General features: G+C 42.4%; 1 protein-coding gene across 3 annotated transcripts in view; it reads left to right on the plus strand.

The window, feature by feature from the left end:
- THSD4 (thrombospondin type 1 domain containing 4) overlaps positions 1-18,351 on the plus strand; it is a 702,916-nt gene that overhangs the window by 554,670 nt on the left and 129,895 nt on the right. The gene's annotated exons all lie outside the window — the stretch shown is intronic.

The following is an 18,351-nucleotide window of genomic DNA, read 5'->3' on the forward strand; positions in this document are numbered from 1 at the left end:
ATGCAAGGGGATCTCTTTATAGTAAACTCTTACGCAATGAAACTGCTTTTAGTGCTGCTTAGTGATGATTGTTAGTAAGGACCATACGTCAAGTACTAATGAGTCATTCACTTCCGTTCAAAAAAAGAAAAAACCCTGGAAAGCTTTAATTGTCTATCACATGAATAACAAATTTCAAAATGCTGTTATTATAGCCATAGACTGTGGGATTTTTTGATAGTTGGAGATCTCCTACTACATGTATGGATATGTATGTCAGCATATGCGTCAAAAACAAGTGTCTGTAAAGTGTATTTGCATTTCCCTTGTACTCTTCTGTACCTCAAAATGCATTCTGTCTGCTAATCCATCTCCACTGAAATGGCCTTTTCTTGGCCACAGAATGAAGAGAATTAACTTAAAAGTCTCTCAGAAAATGAGGAGGAAAAATGACACAGAGGCTGAAGCTAAGCATAGAAAGGTCAGATCAAAAGAGGAGTTTCTGACAAAATTGAGCATGAGAATAAAGGCAGTTCGAATCACAGCCTCTGTGTAGCACTAACTCTAGCATTTTCTATAATATCATTAAAATGTGCCTGTCCATAGTAAATAGTACAGGGATGGGTGTTTAGATGCTACTACTATATTGTAAGCAGTGGACCATGTACCCATAAAATATTATTTTTAAGGAGGAAGACTTTTTTGGCGAAAAGGGGAGTACAAAATAAACATTTCTAGGAAACATAGTTATGTTAATGTGAGTTAGTAATTCTTGATTTTTTATTTTTTTGGTTATTGGACTTGGTTTTGAATGTTCTGCCTAAGCAAACTTTTAGCTTTAGCATAGCTAAATAAAAGGAGCTCCTGTTTATTTACTGCATGACTTCTGAACAAGGCTTATTTATTTATTTGTTACTTGTAGGTAATAGATGCCCGATATATTTTTCTTCCAATATAAACTTTTCTCAGAGAATAATTAAAATAAAATAATCTCTTTTTTCATTTTATGCAGGCTTATGAAGCATATCAGGTATTCATACTTGCTAGTGGAAAGGGTGGAATTTTTAAACTGCTTTAACAGACTGGTGCAACCTATAAACAGCTACTGACTTGAATCGCATATTATTTTATAGTAGTTGGTTGACATGACTGTTCATAGTAAATTGAAAACTGTCTCTGTTGGTCTAATTCAGGCAAACATCAAATTACAAATTTCTTCCTTTTCTAATAGCTGTATTAGTTCAGTTTCTTCCCAATTCTTAGAAATTTTCTGATTCCATGGAATATGTTACACTGTGGACATGATCTGCCAAATTTAATTGAGAATTCAGACACAAAATTATCTAGCATTTTAACTCAAAACTTAGCAATTGTAGTGTTTGGGTTCAATTTGCTTAAGTATTCAGGAGTTCTAGGGTTATATTATATTCTCAGTTACAGTTACATCTGGTAAAAAAAAAAAACTAATGACTGTTAGAGACTTACTTCAAGTTAACGTTATTTTAAGTGAGAGCAGAATGTTGCCCTAGATGCTAATAAATACCCTATGTTCACTACCCTGACCACTCGGGTCTGCAATTTTGGGTGGAAGATTCACAAAAACTGTCTTTCTGAAATACTTCAACTTCAGATGCCAACTAGAAATGCTGAAAAAGCAGACTTTTTTGTTGTAGTTTGTTGGAACAAATGGTTAGAGTTGAAAATGGAGTATTAATTAGAAGAAAAAAATTACATCAATGTTTACTTTACTAGTAGCTGGCAACTTTTCTGAGGGCTAGAATATGGCCAGAAAAAAATAATTGCATTTTAGAGGTATAAAACTTAGGAACTCCTCACTTTACAGTGGGCATGTATACACATGCAATTAATGCTATATGGGTTTACTGCGCAGTAAACCCACCCTGGGCAGGTGTCTACACATGCAGCCATTTGGAAGCAGCTTTGCTCCTAATGGCACTAGCCTGCTCCCAGCCTCCTCTGGCCCTGCACCACCCCCACAGCAGCCAGGAAGAGCTGGAGGATCTGGCCACAGCTGTCTGAGGCCAGGGCCCCTGTTGCCAGAACCTGTACAGTGACGCTGTACTGCACAGTCAGTTCATTTACTGCGTGGTAAAGTGTCTCCTACAGATGCACCCAGTGAGGAGGAAATGGCACACTTTCATTTTGTTTGCAAGTGTGTATCTATGGGTATATACAAGTGTCAAAGTGCTTTGGCCACAGGATGAGACAAAATTATTGAATGGATTCTTCTTATAGTTAAAAGAAAATGTATGAAGCAGCATTTCAGGTGTATGGTTGCTAATCCAGGGAACAAAGAAGAATAGAAATAGGCTTTTTGAGGACATACATAGAGTGCCCCACTCAACTGTAACATTTTTTAAAATTCAAAATACTGTTTTAATGTAAGAAAATGTTGATTATGCAGATTCTGTCTCAACTGGCTTAATACATGTTTTATGATTACTTCTTTAAATGTGGTCATCCTGTAGGATGGAGACAACACATATCTGTGTGTTAAGACAGATATATTTTAAGGATGTAACGTTTATTATTACAGCTATATTTGTAATGAACTGAGAGATACCAGAATGTGCAGGGAACCACCCCCTTCCCCCCCTCCTTAACTGCTGTTTTGAGAGAGAAATTTACAGTACAGTTTGATCTTCTCTATGTTAGCAAAAAAAGTAATCTGAAGGGGGTGTTGTTTTTATAGTATGGGTGTTAATATAATTATTGTTAGCTCACTTTAAGACGTGTTTTGTTTAAGTTATATACACAGGCTTCAGACTGAGAATGGGTTATATTTAGTAAATCAAAAATAAATAAAATGATTTATGAATTAATTCTGGCAAAACTCCTTGTTCAGTTTGGTAGTGATAAATGGTTCAGTGACCTTCCTCTGCAGTCTGTGGAGTTTCACTGAACCTGGGCCTGAAAATCTGGTCTTTTTTTGGACCTCCAACTATAATTCTTTAATACCTATGTTAGCAGTTGAAAAAGACCTTTGACTATTCAGAGGATGATATTTTTATGTGTTGGAATCAGACCTGGCAGATGCTCTTGTTACCATCTGTCTGATAGTCGGTCTTGCATGTTTTGTAATAATGTCTGTTTTAATACAGCCAGTCAGGCTGCCAAGTTGCATTTGATGGATATAAGATAATGGCAAGCAGGAGTGAGATTCTGAGATTTAGACTTTGATGTGACAGAAATGTTGGCAGCATATTCTGTCAGGAATCTTGGGGTCATTGTGGGCTTGAAGCTTTCCTTGGATAACATATTCCTGTCACTACAAGTTTGTTTTTTTTCCTTCTAAAGGAACATAGCTAGGATAAGGCACTGGTGGTCTGTAGTGTTGTGGAAAAATCTTTGTCCAGTATTTCATGCAGTTCAAACTGGTTATTGGCAGTGCTGTTTTACACAAGTCTTCCTTCTGCTACTACTGATATTTCAAACCCAGAATGTAGTAGCAAGACTTCCGTTACAGGTGGTAATTCTAGGTAATGGAATTATTCAGATTAGGTCCTGTAGTTGCTCTCAGGTGCAAACAACTGTAGTGTAATCAGCAATTCTTTACATGCTGGTCCGTTTAGGTTGGGACTGGGGAAAGACTTGTGAATTTACATTAAGTAACACCACTTCTGAGAGCTAGAAAGCCGGGGGAAACATTAGAGCCTGTTGATGTCCAACAGCCTTTATGCAGATTGGCCTTTATGTTTATAAGACCTGAATTCAGTGTTCTGTACCACCAGGGATGTGACCAACTGGTTATAATGAACCAGTTCTCTGTAATATTTATAATTAACCCTTCTCTATTTAAAACATTTTTGAAGGTAGATACAATAGTATTTGCTAGTTTAAAATTAGAAACAAAGAGGAGCAAGTAATTTAGTGTATCCTACTTTACATAAAGCAGATTTAGAGATGAGACCATCCAGAAGTCTGTGCTAACATTCCCGAACGTGGGAAAGTTTAGAGGTAGAGCCTGACTTCAAGACCTGGTGCCATTCCTATGAAAGTCAATACACCAACTCCAATTGATCTCTTTGCACATTGGATTATCTTCTTAGGGGCTCATCCTATTGTTAAGGGCAATGGGAATGCAAATGAAGAAGGAGAATAAAGTAGCCATGCTCTTCCTAAATTTGCTTGTGGAACAATAAAAATGTTTACAAAGCAGGAAAAGTATATTACAATGAAGGAGAAATGTTCAAATTTCTGGGCCAGTTTTTAAGTAGCTAATACTTTTTCCTGGGATATATATTAGAAAACTACATTTTTGCCTCTTCTATGTCTTTCTAAGAGTTACGCTTCTAATTTATATCTTTGTCCTTTGAATAGGTTCATACTGATTTCCTGCAGAGAAACTTCCGTAAATAAACATTTGGCTCTTTATAGCCAGCTTGTAGTTCTTGCCTGGGTGAGTTGCTTGTTAGCCCCTTTAAGTAGTTTTTGGGTCAAATGCAACTGTGCTGTTAATGTGTACAACTCACTGAACTGAAGTTGAACAACAATTTCATGCAGTGATTCCCAGTAACTTGTGGTTGACCCAGAAAACATCTATGCATTACTCTGTGCTGAACAAGTATTTTGCATTTACTAATTTTGCGTAAAAAATTACATTTTGGGCACTTCCTAGATTCTTGTTTTATTTTTATAGGTTCCAAGGTGACTTTCTCCTATTTGGCAAATGGGCAACTAATACACAGTGAGCTGTATGACACTGGGTACATCTGCACATGCAGTTAATGCACCTGAATTTTCTGCAAAGAAAATTCAGGCTCATTAAGGCACTCCTAGGCACACATCTACATGTGTGACTGTCAGGATCAAATTTACTCCCACTGGGAGCAGTTCAGTTTAGAGCTACTCCTGCCCCCTTGCCCTGCCCTGCTTTGTCCCCTTGCAGAAGCCAGGGAAGCTCCAGGCTCCCCTGGATGCCAACCCCAGGCTAGCATGGGGCACAGGGGTCAGGCCTGGGCTCCAGGGAGCTGGGGGAGCTGCCTGGGAGCCAGCTGCCCAGAGCTCAGGATCAAAGTACTGGTTTAGGCAATGCCCTATGCCTGAGCATGGGGGGAAGCAGTGCCAGGACTGGGAGGGGAGATGTGGGGGAGGGGAAGCAGTGCTGGGGTGGGGGGGGAGGAGATGCAAGGGGGAAGCACTGCTGGGCACTGCTGCTGCTTCCCCCCGCCCCCGTGTCTCTCCCCAGGCCCAACACTATTTCCCCCCACAACTCCTCCCTGGTCCCTGGTGCTGCTTCCCCCCATGTCTCCCGTCAGCTCTGGTGCTTCTCTGCTCCTGCTCCCCACCCATGCCTAGGGGGAACCAGGAGCTGAGCAACACTAGGACTGGGGACAGAGAGCTCCCCCATCCTAGCGCTGCTCATCTCCCAGCTCCTAGGGGAAGCCAGGAGCTGAGCAGCACCAGAGCCATGGACATTTCACCCCTCCCCCCATGCCCTGTGCCCCTGTGCTGCCTGGGCTGACTGTGAGCAAATTGTTCCTGGTCAGCAGCTAAACATGCACTACTGCGCAGTAACTGATGCACTGTTAATCTAGTACCTGTATCTGTTGGTACTAGCAAATAGCACATTAGCCTAATTTACTGCACAGTAAATCCTGCACATGTGTAGACCCTGATGCTTTACTGAACATTAGATTAGTCTAATGTGCATTAAAGTGTCTTGTGTAGACACACCCTCTGAGTCTGTAGGATTCTATATACGTTATAAGCATACACTAAAGAAATACCTTCCCAAGAGGCCATTGATTTCCTTTCTCATACTAGGAGGTAAAACTTTCCAGAGCCCAGGCCAAGTGACTTGGCTTGGTACTGAGAAGATGTACTCAGGAGTAAAGAGGAAAAATCCCCATTCTCCAGGCCACAGAAAAGTGGTTGATCCCACACATCCTCCATCTGTGCATCAAACTTCTTTTCTACTTTAGTGCTAGACACTGTGAAGTGGAGATATGCAGACCTCCTTTTTGACCGCAGTAAATCCAGCTTCCTCTTACTTTGAACAACTGTGATAGATATGCTGAGACAGAGCCCTCCACACCCATGGAAGAAGAGTGGAAACTTGCCGTGCCTGCTGTTCCTCATGGCATTCAATCTGGCATGAACACCAGGGAGAGTTCTTCCTGTCATTCTCCAGTGGACTTAGATTTGCTGGTATTTTCCTGGAAAAATATCATCTGCATACATCTGTTCAAGGAGGATATTACTCCTTTTTTCCAAGCTGTGCATTGGCTGCACTTAGTGGCTCAGTACCCCCTTGATGATGATGATGATGATTGGTTTTGCAGCTCATGTAAATCCTTTTACTTCATGAGTTTCCTAGTTTTGTCAGCATTTGGCCAAAGTATTGTTATTTTTAATGTTGTTATTTTACTGTTTGCTTGTAAACAGCACTGTTATAAAAACAGCTCTCCCTGCAGTATGCACTAGCAGCAGCCTGCTGTTGCTTTGATGTTCTGCCCTACAAATACATCATTTGAACCACATCCAGCCGCAGAGTCCCACTGAGGTCCTTGTTTCATAAGCTCTGTATTAAAGGACTGGCTTTTTTTTTCTTCCAATATTGAAATGTTGGTTTGAAGAGAGGGGAGAGGGATAAAGGGAATGAAGTGAAATTGCAAAGGAAAAGCTCAAAAAAGTTGGCACTTTGGTTTGTTTGGCTTGTAAAGGCTGGCTGCTTATGTAACTATCCATACCCCTTGAATCTGCAAAATTGGGCTGGAAACCTCATGAGAACTGGCTCTTTTTTAGGATGTTCAGTATTTCCTGCTTCTCATCAAATCCAACAGTCTGTAAATTCAGACTTTTTCAGTGTTTTGATTATACTTCTGCTTTCAGTTTTGGACAGAACCAAGGAACCTGACCGTAAAATGAAAAAGAAGATAAATTTCGGAGAAAGAAAGGAACCCATTTTTTAATGTTTTGAGTGTAGGGATGTGTTTTTATTTTATTTGAACCATTTCACTGGTGCCTATTAAAGACATTTCAGCTTTCTTGAAAATATCTGCATTTTTTGACTGCACTTGACAAAAGTGTCAAGAAGATGAAAACAATTGCAGGAGAGCTCCTTTTCAACATATGTATAACATACGATGTTGGGAATACCAACCTATTGTTTAATTATGACTTGTTAAAAATCCAGGCTCTTTTGAACAGCAGGTATTAATTAAGCCTCATTTCATTCAAAACCGGTGCCCATTTTTCCATGACTACTTTTTTTCCCATTGTTTCTTCCAGAGCTGTAAATGATAGAATTATTTTGTTGCAGCTTTGATTCTCTCTCCTCAAATTGTCATCCACTGTTAATATAGTTTAAGAAAATACTAAATGCTGTAATTTGAAGCTATACTTAAAACAGTCAAATCTTGGACTTTTTATTAGACTAAATTAAACATGTTCTTCTGTGGCCCTTGTTTTCATGTACATTGGGCAGTCTGGCTCTTAATTTTTACATTCATCCAATTTAAGGTCTAGGCTGTGGACTCTTGTTGCATCCACAACAAATTTTAATGTACAGCTTAGTGATGGTAATGACTATCATTTTCCCTTCACCTTACATTCTGTATTCTTTGCCTCTCCTCCCTTCCATTAGGACCTCTGTCAAATCTGGAGCAGGTATGATTTTATTGTTGGAGGTCTTAACTTCTCATATTCTATAATCTAGTTTTTATTCTTCACCTCTGCTTATGTAGCATTTTTCTAGTCTTTTTACTTCTGAAATTTCTTCTATTCCTCCTTTCATTATCACTGCTTTCATCTTTTTAACTTCTGCTATGCTTATTGTTGGAAGGCAGTTTCATTTATCTATATTTCTCTGAGCCCCCCTGGGCCTCACTTTATCCTCAGTGCACACTTCCATAAGTAGTGCTTCTGAAATTTGCTGTTTTCATTTCTCCATTTTTTCCCTGTCACTTGAATCTGATCTCTGATGGCCGGGTGATTTGTTCTGCTGATACTGAAGTGCTTACTGACTACTCTAAGTGGAGCGCTCACAGCTGGAACCATGGTCTTTTTTCATACATGTTCAATGCTCTTATGTATTTTAATCCCTTTAATCAGGGATTAAGTTAGTGTCTTATACAGTAAAAAAAGACATCAGAAATTTCTGGTGAACTGCAGGGACTGAAATTAATAAATAGTTCATTTCATATATGTCAAATATTTTTAGTTACCATCTCTAACAAATATCTCATAACAATTCACAGATGAAACCAGGTTTTGTGTTAAGCACCACCCACAGTTTGACTGAAAATGCTCTTTTTCTGGGAGTGTTCGTTAAAAAGGCTAATAAAGCTGGGCCTACGTGCTTCAGAAATTTTCGGTACATAGAAACATCACAATCCCAATCTCTTTAAGGAAGGATGGGTATTGTATCAGCCAATGTCACAGTTCTGCTGGACATCTCTCAGGTTTCCTGTGTTCCACATGTTAGACCTTTGTGCTTTGAGGCATCTCTGGACCTCAGATGTTGTGTCTGTTATTTTTTTCCAGCTCTCTTGGATGTTTATTAGACTCTGGACATGCTTGTTTAAGTAGAGGCATAACTGGGATGTTCTGTGCCCTGGGCAGCAGCAGGGAATAGGGGAGTGGCTACAGCTGGGGTGCTGATGGCAGGGGCAGCTGCTGGGAGAGCGGCAACAAAGACTGATATCCTCCTTCCATCCCCAGCACAAGGGTCTGATGTCCTGGGTGCTCCTTCTTAATTATACTACTGCTTTTAAGGAATCTAGGCTAAGTACAGACAGTCAACAAGCCTGAGGCAGAGTTGATCCAATCTTTGCAGGTTTCTCTAAACAATTTGCGTTCATTCTTTCATTGGCTAAGGGTGGCAGAAGCCTGCACTGGCCCAGGTTAGAAGGCAGGGGGTGCTCGAGCATGGTTCCCAGCCTGCCAGCCGTTGATGAGCTCAGTTGGGGCCAAGTGAGCAGGATGAATTCCTCATTGGCTGCCTGGCTTACCCCCAACCCCCAGCTGTCCCCACTATGGGGAGCGGGTGGGGGGGAGAGGAGTCCCAATGCTGAACCAGGGTCAGCCCATGTGGGGGAAAGGGGCATGCCTTGTGGGGTTTCCTTTGCCCTGGCCTGGTCTCCCCTGAGCCTTGCCAGCTGTGGGCAGTCCCACACCAAGTCTGATTCCCCATCCCCCCACCATGCAGTTGGGCCAGCTGCTTAGACCCTCTTCCTCCCCCCCCCACACTCTCTGACCCACAGGGGGAGGGGAGAAGAGAGATGGAGCCATCATCCTGGTGCCAAGCCAGGGTCTTCCCCCTTCCCCTGCTGGCCCAGATCAGGTCCACTGCCCCTCTCCTGACCCTTCCCAGCACGCCACATCCCTGCTCACTTCCCCCCTGCTCCCTGATTACCTGTGCTTGCCTGTGCTCTCTCCTAGAGAGCAGGCAGGGAAGAGTTTCCCCTGCCTTCTCCCACGCTCCACTGCCCTGCATGCAGGACGCAGGCTGGGGAGCAGAGGCTTTGTTGCTTCATCTCTGTGACAGTCCAGGGGTGGGGCCAGCCCAACTCAGCTGGGGCACAGACTAGCCCACTGCCTTTCAAGGAAGGGTTACCAGGAGTCCACAAGGCACCCTGAGATGCCAGAGCACAGAAAACTAAGGTGATTTGCTATGGGATCTGGGACATAAACTCAATAGACTGGTCTAACCTAAACTGATTAAATACTACATCCATCCAGGCCTATCTTACACTGGGTGGTGCACTGAACTTCTGTTCTGTTACAGGATTAGACTGGTTTCCAATCACTTATAATGGGTTTTATGCGGGCTGGGAGCGGTCCGAGGTTCTCGGGGGTGCGCGGCAGGCTGTGGCCAGCAGCCCTGGCACGCAGGTCGGGGAATGCAGGCCGGCGGGCTAGAATTAGGCACGGACGCTTAGCGGTCGATTAAAGATTATTTTACTTACACCGAAGATGGTCACGGTGCAGGCAGGAAAACTTGCTTGAGTTGCAGTTACAGACAGAAAAGAAGAGAAGAGAAGTGGACAAGAGTTCCTTCCACGCGAACCTCTAGCCCAATCCGGTTGAAGGTTCTAAACACGCGAGCCCGTTGTGTCAACCGAAGAAAACAACTCAGAGAAAGAGCTCTGGATACACTCACACGAAGTTTGCTAGGCTCTGTGGAACTTGCGCACAGGGAAGGGGTTCGTCGAGGGATCGTTCGGTGACAGGGAGAGGCCAGAGGTTGATCAGACCCCTATAGCCTTCTCAAGGTACACGCTGGGTCCAATAGGCTCCGCAGCACTTAGAGATCTTCATGAGACGTGAAGTTCTCCTCCTCCAGATAGTTGTGGAGTCCTCCAACTTGGGCGGAAACCGCTCAAGCCTCTTATACGACTAGCAAGCCAATCGCTAGCCGCCACATGGGAATAATTTAGAACTGGCCAATAGTGGGACACAAATTTGCATGCGGGTGGCGGGAACTCCTTTGCACCGTGCATTTCTCTTTGCAACTAAGCATCCTGCAAAGAAAGCTCCTCGTGGCGGGAAATAATTTAGCAGTGCCGAAGCACACACAAACAAAATCACACCCTTGGGTTGTGACAGGTTTATGTGTAATTTCTCTCCCTAGCCCTAAAATATTTCTTCCACTTTCTTCTGGCTTCTCTTCTCTTTCTCCAGTCTTTAAGAAGGCATTTCAGTGTCCCCTCTCATTCCTGAAACTGGGGTTCTGCTTTAGTTTTTTTTTTTTTTCCTTTACCTCTTAAATGATCAATGAGGAACTCTTTCATTTCAGACTTTCCATACCCTTTGTCAGCCTTGTAAGGCAAGGAGAGTCTTCTAGGTCATTTGTTGCTTAGTCTCCTATCTCTGGAGTTTCGTCTTGGATTCATGATGCTTCCTTGGGTGGCAGCTGCCTCTTGGTCCAAGAGTGTTACTTATGAGGGGTGACCAAGTTCATGGTCCTCCATAATTAACCTGGTGCTGGATGCAGTAATTTACTCCGTTTACCTTTTGTGAGTTTCAGTTCATGACAGAGGATAGAGATAAAAGCAGCAGGGAAGGGAAACAAGATACTCACTCAAAGTGTAGTCTGTAGTCTGACATAGCTACACAGAGTCACAATCGCAGTTTGAATTCATAACTTTACAAAAAAAAAGGCTCCCCAAATCATGCATGACAAGGCACTCCTGCCAACTATTTTCTAGTCAGGGATTTTACTGTCAATATAAATAGTTATCCAAATTTAGCAGGATAAAATGTAAGAAAAAAACTTAATAGGAACCTGTTTTTTCTCTATTGTTAGTCATTTTTAAACTATAGTTTAGAAATTTTTCTTTCTTACACCTCCCTTGACCTACTTAGATTAAACATATTCTTAAACTGCCATCTCCACATGAAGAGAATATTTGATTATAATTCTTTGCTGTTGCTTCTTCACGTTTCCTTTGAATTTTTCAATTCCTTCCCCTTTTTGCCACGTACTGTATTCCTTTGTACTTTACTGTAACAAAAATTACAAGAATAGTAAGGCTGTGTAGAAATTTTGCATGACCAAAGGCTCCATAATTGAACTCAAGGATAATACTTCAAATGTATTTATTACTTTTATATTGCAATTCTATGTTCCTAATGGAATTTAAATCTTACCTATTAAGACACAAATAACTTGGCAGATTTAAGGCTACTTAGGCACTGTCTGATTATTTTAGTCAAGTCTATACAGCTGTGTAGCTGAAATTTTATTCTTAACATCGTCTCTATATTCTATATTACTCAGCACATTATTTACTTTGCTTATTGCCTTGTTTCATGCTTTAGTAGAGTTTGAAGACTCACAATCCTAATTTGTTTATAAGTATTGTATTATCCATTGTCACACATATTGGCCAAGTACAGACAGCCAAAAAGCCTGAGGCTAAATTTATTCAGTCTTTGCAGGTCAGTGTAAGCTGCAAAAACTGAGAAACAACTGGACACACATTTACCTTTGATTTAGAAAATGCAGGCACATGCGTGCAGTGGCTCAGGCCAGAAGCCCGGGGGTGGTTGGGCTTGGGGGGGGGAGGGGGGGGAGTTGCTAGAGGACATCTCTCTGGCACTTCCTCTTTCTGTTGCCCCCAAGGTCTCTGGGATTTGCAGTCCAGCATCACAGAAGCAGGACTCTGCAGGGTTGCTCATCACTTCCTTTTCCTGCTTTCAGGTGCCTCTGGGATTTGTAGTCCCCAGTTGCATCTATCAGTAACTTTCAGTAAGCTTAGCAGAGTGGCTCTGTACTTGGGGGAAGGGGGATTTAAACCCCCTCCCTGGCCCTAGCCCCTAGCCCCCAGCCAGGGTTTGCCTTGGGAGGGGGTGGGGGAGGCAGTCCCTGCTTCTCCCTCCTCCCCTCCTCCAACCCTTCCCTGCTGGAGTAGACAGACCAGCCCACCCCAGGGCTGGAAAGCATGCTGGGAGACTGTGATTTAACTTGAACCAGGAAGGGGTCTGGGACAGAAGTTTCATAAACCAGTTTGACGCAGATCAGTTAAGTCTGATATTTCATTAAACCAGGTTTATCTTAAACCAGTCTCAGCCATTTTGAAACTGGTTTATGTGCACTGAACTTCTGTTAAGTTACAGGTTTAAACCAGTTTCTGATCACTTAAACTGGTTTATGTGTAACTTCTGTCCCTAACCATTGTCTTTCTTTGCCTAGTGAAATCCTGACGAATTGTGTTATGGTAGGATTTTTGGTGGATCACATATCTGTTGTGGACTGAAATGACCAGCATATTTCCTTTGGGCCATGCAGTATAGTTATCAACACCCTTTTGCCAGTCTGGACTGAGTTTGTTTTAGTGACCTAAAAGTGAAAAACTGTATGTGTGGAAGAAATAACTGGGCACAAAAGGAAGAAGAAAACAACTATAGGGAACAGCAGGAAGAGGCATACAACAAGAGAAAAAGGTAAAGGGGGCAGTTCAAATGGAGAATTATGCAGCTCATAGAGCACAAGATGGGGATGCCGGGGAAACTAACTGAGGTGAAGTCAGGGGTGGAGTTGTGTAGAGATTTAGGGAGGATGAGGTCACAGAATTTGAACTTGATTTGGAAAGAGGCCAGGAGCGATGAGTAGATTCAAGGAGTGGTGTGTTATGGTTGGAATGACTGGAAAAGAAAATGATTTTTGCTGAAATGCATTGGATAGATTGGAGCAGTGAAAGGTTAGAATTTTTCACCTCTGAAAATGGTCTCTGCTGATGTATGCAGGCTGCCATTCTCAGAAAAAAAACAAGCAAATGAAGAACAAGACTATCTACAGGGATTTCCTTGTGGCAGTGTCTTCAGAGTTTTAGTACTAACATGACATTGATACAAACAACTGTGGTGCATAGTCAACCAAAAAAAAGAGTATATAGAAAGAATAATGAAAAGGACAGTGGCAAAAATTATACAAAAGCCCCGAACATGACTTCAAAAGCCCTGAATTATGCTTCTGTATTCAGCTATGTCTCTTTCAATAGTTCTATTTCCAGAGATGTTAAACAACAAAATGTATTTTTTGCTTAGCACATTGACCATTTTGCCATTTTTCCCGGTATCTGGATTTTAACCAAACTGAAATTCCTTATTTATTAAAAGTTTGAAAAATTGTTATTTTTTGGAATAAGTTTTGCCAGCAAAAAGAAAAACAAAAGTAATAGTCACATCAGGGAAACATCAGCTGCTACGATGGCAACACAGAACTCTTCACAAAGCATGATATTGTTTAAGTAGGATACAAAACAAGAACACAAGACCTTGGGAAAATTTTAGGAAGTGATATACATTAATTGGTGAGATAAGTGGCCCAATCATTTGCCTTCTAAATTGTTTGTAACAAATTGAGGCAACAGTGTCTAAGTATGTAGCCTGTCTGTATATGTAAAACCAAATGTTACCATAAGATTTTTCCAATAAATGACCTTTAAGTTTACTGTTGAATTTCTATTACAATGCTTCATCATTCACTTGCCAATTCATAATCCAAAATTTGAGGAGTTGATTTTTTTTTAAATGATCTGTCTGGTCTAGCAGAACTCATCATAGTTCCAAACTGATAATCTCCTCTGAATTTTTTTGCTGGTCTTACCTACCACTTTTTTTTCCCGTATCCAAACTTGATTCATGTTACCTAGGCTGAGCATTGAGGGAATAGGTGAGATTAAATTTATATATCAGAGAAAATGGCTTTTTAAAATTTTCATTATCTTGTCTAAGCAAAAAATATTTGTGTAATAAGCATGTCAGTGTCTTAGATTTATATTTATACATTTGTACAAACCTTTATCTTACAAGACCAGCATTTTCTGTTAGATTTCTATTTATAAAAAGTATTTGCAGCAGTGTCAGAAGAGCCTAATCAGAGACGTTCTGTGTTACACAAAGCCGCATATCGCCAGCATCCTCCAGTGTATAACTTTCAGTGTCTCGTCCAGAGAAGTTATAAATGAATTTGTTGGAAACTGTTCTGGCATTCATGCTCCTGCTCATCAGAAAGACTATGATTATGATTGAGCCTTACATGTTAGCTGTCTCACACTGGGATGTAATGAGTACAGGCACTCAGTAATTTTTACAATCTGATTTCAAGTTGGAAGTTTAGAGTAAATCTACCTTTGGGTGAAACCAAAAAGATCCTTCTCATTTCCCACCTCAGAGTAGGCAGAATGTTACACAAATCCACAACAATAATAATAATGATACCATTCTCTACTGCCTTGCACCTAGTATGTTTATTTCTGCTTTTGCAGAATGGTTGTGAAACGTGAACAAGGTAGACTGTCAGTGTTATATAGCCTGTTTACACAGGAAAAAATGGCTATACAAGGAGCAGAGCATAAAGAATTGGAGTTAGTGTGAAGGATGTGGTAGGATAACATTAACCATCTAATTGTTTCTTTAGGTTCTCGCTCTGTGTGCGCCAGGGGTTCACTCTGTGCACAGATCATGCTATTTTTGTGCTGGGTGGATGTCAGTCACCTTTACAGCATTATCTGCAAGAATGGTATCCAGATGTGGATGGGGGAAGTCACAAGTCTATTTTCCCTTATGGGCCACCTTTAAACTGCATTAACAGTAATGTGGAACTCCAGAAACAGAAATGAGGAGGAGTGTTCATTCATTGTGGTTGCAACTACCAACGATGTGGTGGTTCAGAGCAAGTGCTGAGACACAAGTTCTCAGAACCATTTTACAGAGCTTTCCCCCAAATGAATGGTTTTGAAGACACTTCTTCAAGGCCCTCTAATATATATTTGTTGCTATGAAAAGGATGATTCTCCCCTTTAGAATATATTACATGATAAATATGTTAAGTAAATATACGTTATAGTTTAAATTAAAAGGGAAATACAAATGGAAAAATTGCCCCAGCTTATGTTAGTGAAGCCAGTGTTGCTTTGAGGCACTGAAGTTCTTTGGAGTGTGTCCTTGTGCCAGAGTCCTTTTGAACTGAGCATCAGGAGAGCAGTATACTTTCCTGATTGGAGCATGCTGTCTACCCATATAGCAAGTTTGAGCAGTGTTTTTACAAGCCACTTGGGAGTGTCCTTTATCTTTATTTGTCTTTACTCAACACACTATTAAATGAGCATAGTGACAAATAGAACTCAGTGTTATTGTAACAATAAAAACAGAAAACTATTTTGGAGGTTCACACCCTTAAACAAACAGTAATGTGTCAGGTTTGAAATTTCTTAAAAGAGGCACATAATTCTGAATATTTGCCATTTATGAAGAACCAGGTGAATTTGATGCCTTAGGGTATCTGATGCTGTAAATTGATGGAATCACATTCTCCTGAGGTCGATGTTTTTGGCTAAAGTTAACTGAGAGAGATTTTTTAAGAACTTTTGAACCCAACGAAAAGAGTCATAAAACAGCTCACTGGGCTATTTTTGAGCTTAGAGAATGTGATCTGCTTTGTGGCTCACCCCGTTCATTGTAAACACTTGAAGCACAGATGGGATCAAGCAGTGGTCTATACCCAGATATGGTCTTCCCCAAAGCTCAGGGGAGATTTAGATCTTGGGTTTTGGTTTGGGCCCATCCCTAATATGAAACATGTGAATACAATATAGTCTTCCTTACCTCCCTTCTGTGAGTACCATGGGTTTTATTCTTTTATGAATTCCACGCAAGTGCAAGCAGATTAAAGTTTACCAGCATTTTGAATCACTACTATATACATTTTGATTGTGCTAATAGATGTCTGTGTTTATGCTATAAGAGGAGTTTCCTTCATAGGTGCTGCAAGTTATCAATTCTCATGGACTTTAGGGCTAAGTACAGGTGCACAAGGCAGCCAAGGTAGAAGTGCTCTAACTTTCAAGCTTTATTCTATGTACCCAGAGTTAGGTTGGGAGCAAGCAGAACACACATTAGGCCTTGGAGGAGGGGGGGATGCTCAGAGCCTGCCTGTGTGGACCAAGCCCATCTGATAGGGGAGGCTCTCATATGCTTCTCAGCATGTCCTGTGGTCTCCCTGGGCTGCTGAAGACTCCCAAGGGGAGTCAAATGATTGAGCCACCCCTGACCGGCTGGTGGGGACATCCCATCTACCCACCTGGACCTAATGTGGCTTGCTGGTGGGGACATCCCATCTACCCACCTGGCTTGTCATGGCTTGCACCGTCATGAACATGAGCCACCAGCCAGCCATCCTGAACATACCCATCCACCACACCCTGCACCTGCCAAGTGTGTATGTATTGTGTGTGTGTGTGCACGCACGCTTTTCCCAGATGCCTGGGTTCTGTGTGTATGTAGTGTATGTCCAGGATGCCTGGATTCAGTGTGTCTGTGTGTGTGCGCGTGTCCTGGATGCTTGGGTTCTGTGTTGGCATGTGTGGTATGTCCCAGATGCCTGGGTTCTGTGTGTGTGTGTGTGTGTATGTACATGTACATGTGCATGTGTCCTGGATGCCTGGATTATGCCTGTGCATAAACTCCTTATCCTGGTGCTGTGACTCTCATCTCTGTAGCAGTGAGGGCATCCTCCATCAGTAGGTGGCCGTCTGTAGACCTCATTCTTGGACCTTTGCAGTGCATTCCTAGCCCTGGGCAGATCATTCAAGTGCTGTGGTAGTATGGGTGTAAGCAGTTGCCAACCTGTCCGTTCCAGCCCTTCACATTGAAGGTCCCATTTGATCCTCATTTCACTGGCACCATCTACACACATGTGTTTGGACAACCATCCTGGATCCAGCATCTTGTGCTCCATGACTGGGCCTTCCATGCACAAATGTGGAGTCTGCAGACAAGGGAGACACCAAGAAACCTCTGGTGAGTCCCTTGTCTGGACCCTTTCCTCCACCTGGGGCCAGAGCCACGCAGCTGCTCAAAACCTGGCACTGACCACACCATGCAATGCCTGTGTTCTGCCTCCCAGCCTGGAAAACCCAGATGCATGGGCTCCATCTCTCTGCTGTGGCACCCGGGAAGGCTGGGAAACCAGGCATCCAGATCTCTGGTCCTTTGGGAGGAGAGAGAGGGAGGGACGGGGGGGGAGCGAGGGTCATTGCTAGGGAGAATTCCCATTTCCCACTGTGCTTTACCTGCAGAGGTACTCATAAGTAAGTGCTGTGCTGAATGGTGGCTAGAGGTGCGCCAGCGAAACCCAGAGTTGTGACTTGTAACACTTCAGCAGCAGGCCTCGAGCAAAGCTTTAAGTGTCTTTTGGGGTGTGTTTGGGTGTGGGTTTGCATTAGGTGGATTCATGTAAACACATTGGCCTCTCTCAGGAAAGCAGTGTAACCTTGAGGGATGGGGCAGCCGGTTGTCAATTAAGCAGATTTATGGTCCCCCTTAGTGTAGCACAGAGTGATAAGTCCCCAGCAATAGGAGGGGGTACCGGCCCTGGCACCTCTTCCCTGTTCCAGGCCAGTGGCAAAGGGATTGTGGGGGAGGTGTTTGAGAGGTACGTGGTCAGTGGGGAGCTTCAGTAAATCAGTACCATCGGTCTTCCATTTGGACAGTTGTCAAGCCAAGAGCACATTGAACATCAGACTAGGCAACTATATCCTTCCCCATGAGCGTACCCCAACTTACCAATGAGTCACATTAGACCAGGCTTGTCCAACATATGGCCCATGGGCTGCCATGCAGCCCTCCAAGCTATTTTCTGAGGCCTGAGGTGCTGCGACAGGAAATGAAAGTAAACGCTGTACTTTCGTTTCAGGGGGGTGATGTGATACTGCTTCCTGTGAGGTCTTTGAATTTGGCTCGCCGTCCCACTGGATGATAAAAACTTCATGATCCGGCCCCACATTCAGAAAGGTTGGACACCCCTGCATTAGACCATTTCCTCACCTATAAACATCACATTCGGAAGGTCAGCAGTAAAGTGCCTGCACAGGTAGTTGCCTTATGACGTTTAGCCAGCAT

This window comes from Alligator mississippiensis, chromosome 11, assembly GCF_030867095.1.
Source record: "Alligator mississippiensis isolate rAllMis1 chromosome 11, rAllMis1, whole genome shotgun sequence".
NCBI lineage: Eukaryota > Metazoa > Chordata > Crocodylia > Alligatoridae > Alligator > Alligator mississippiensis.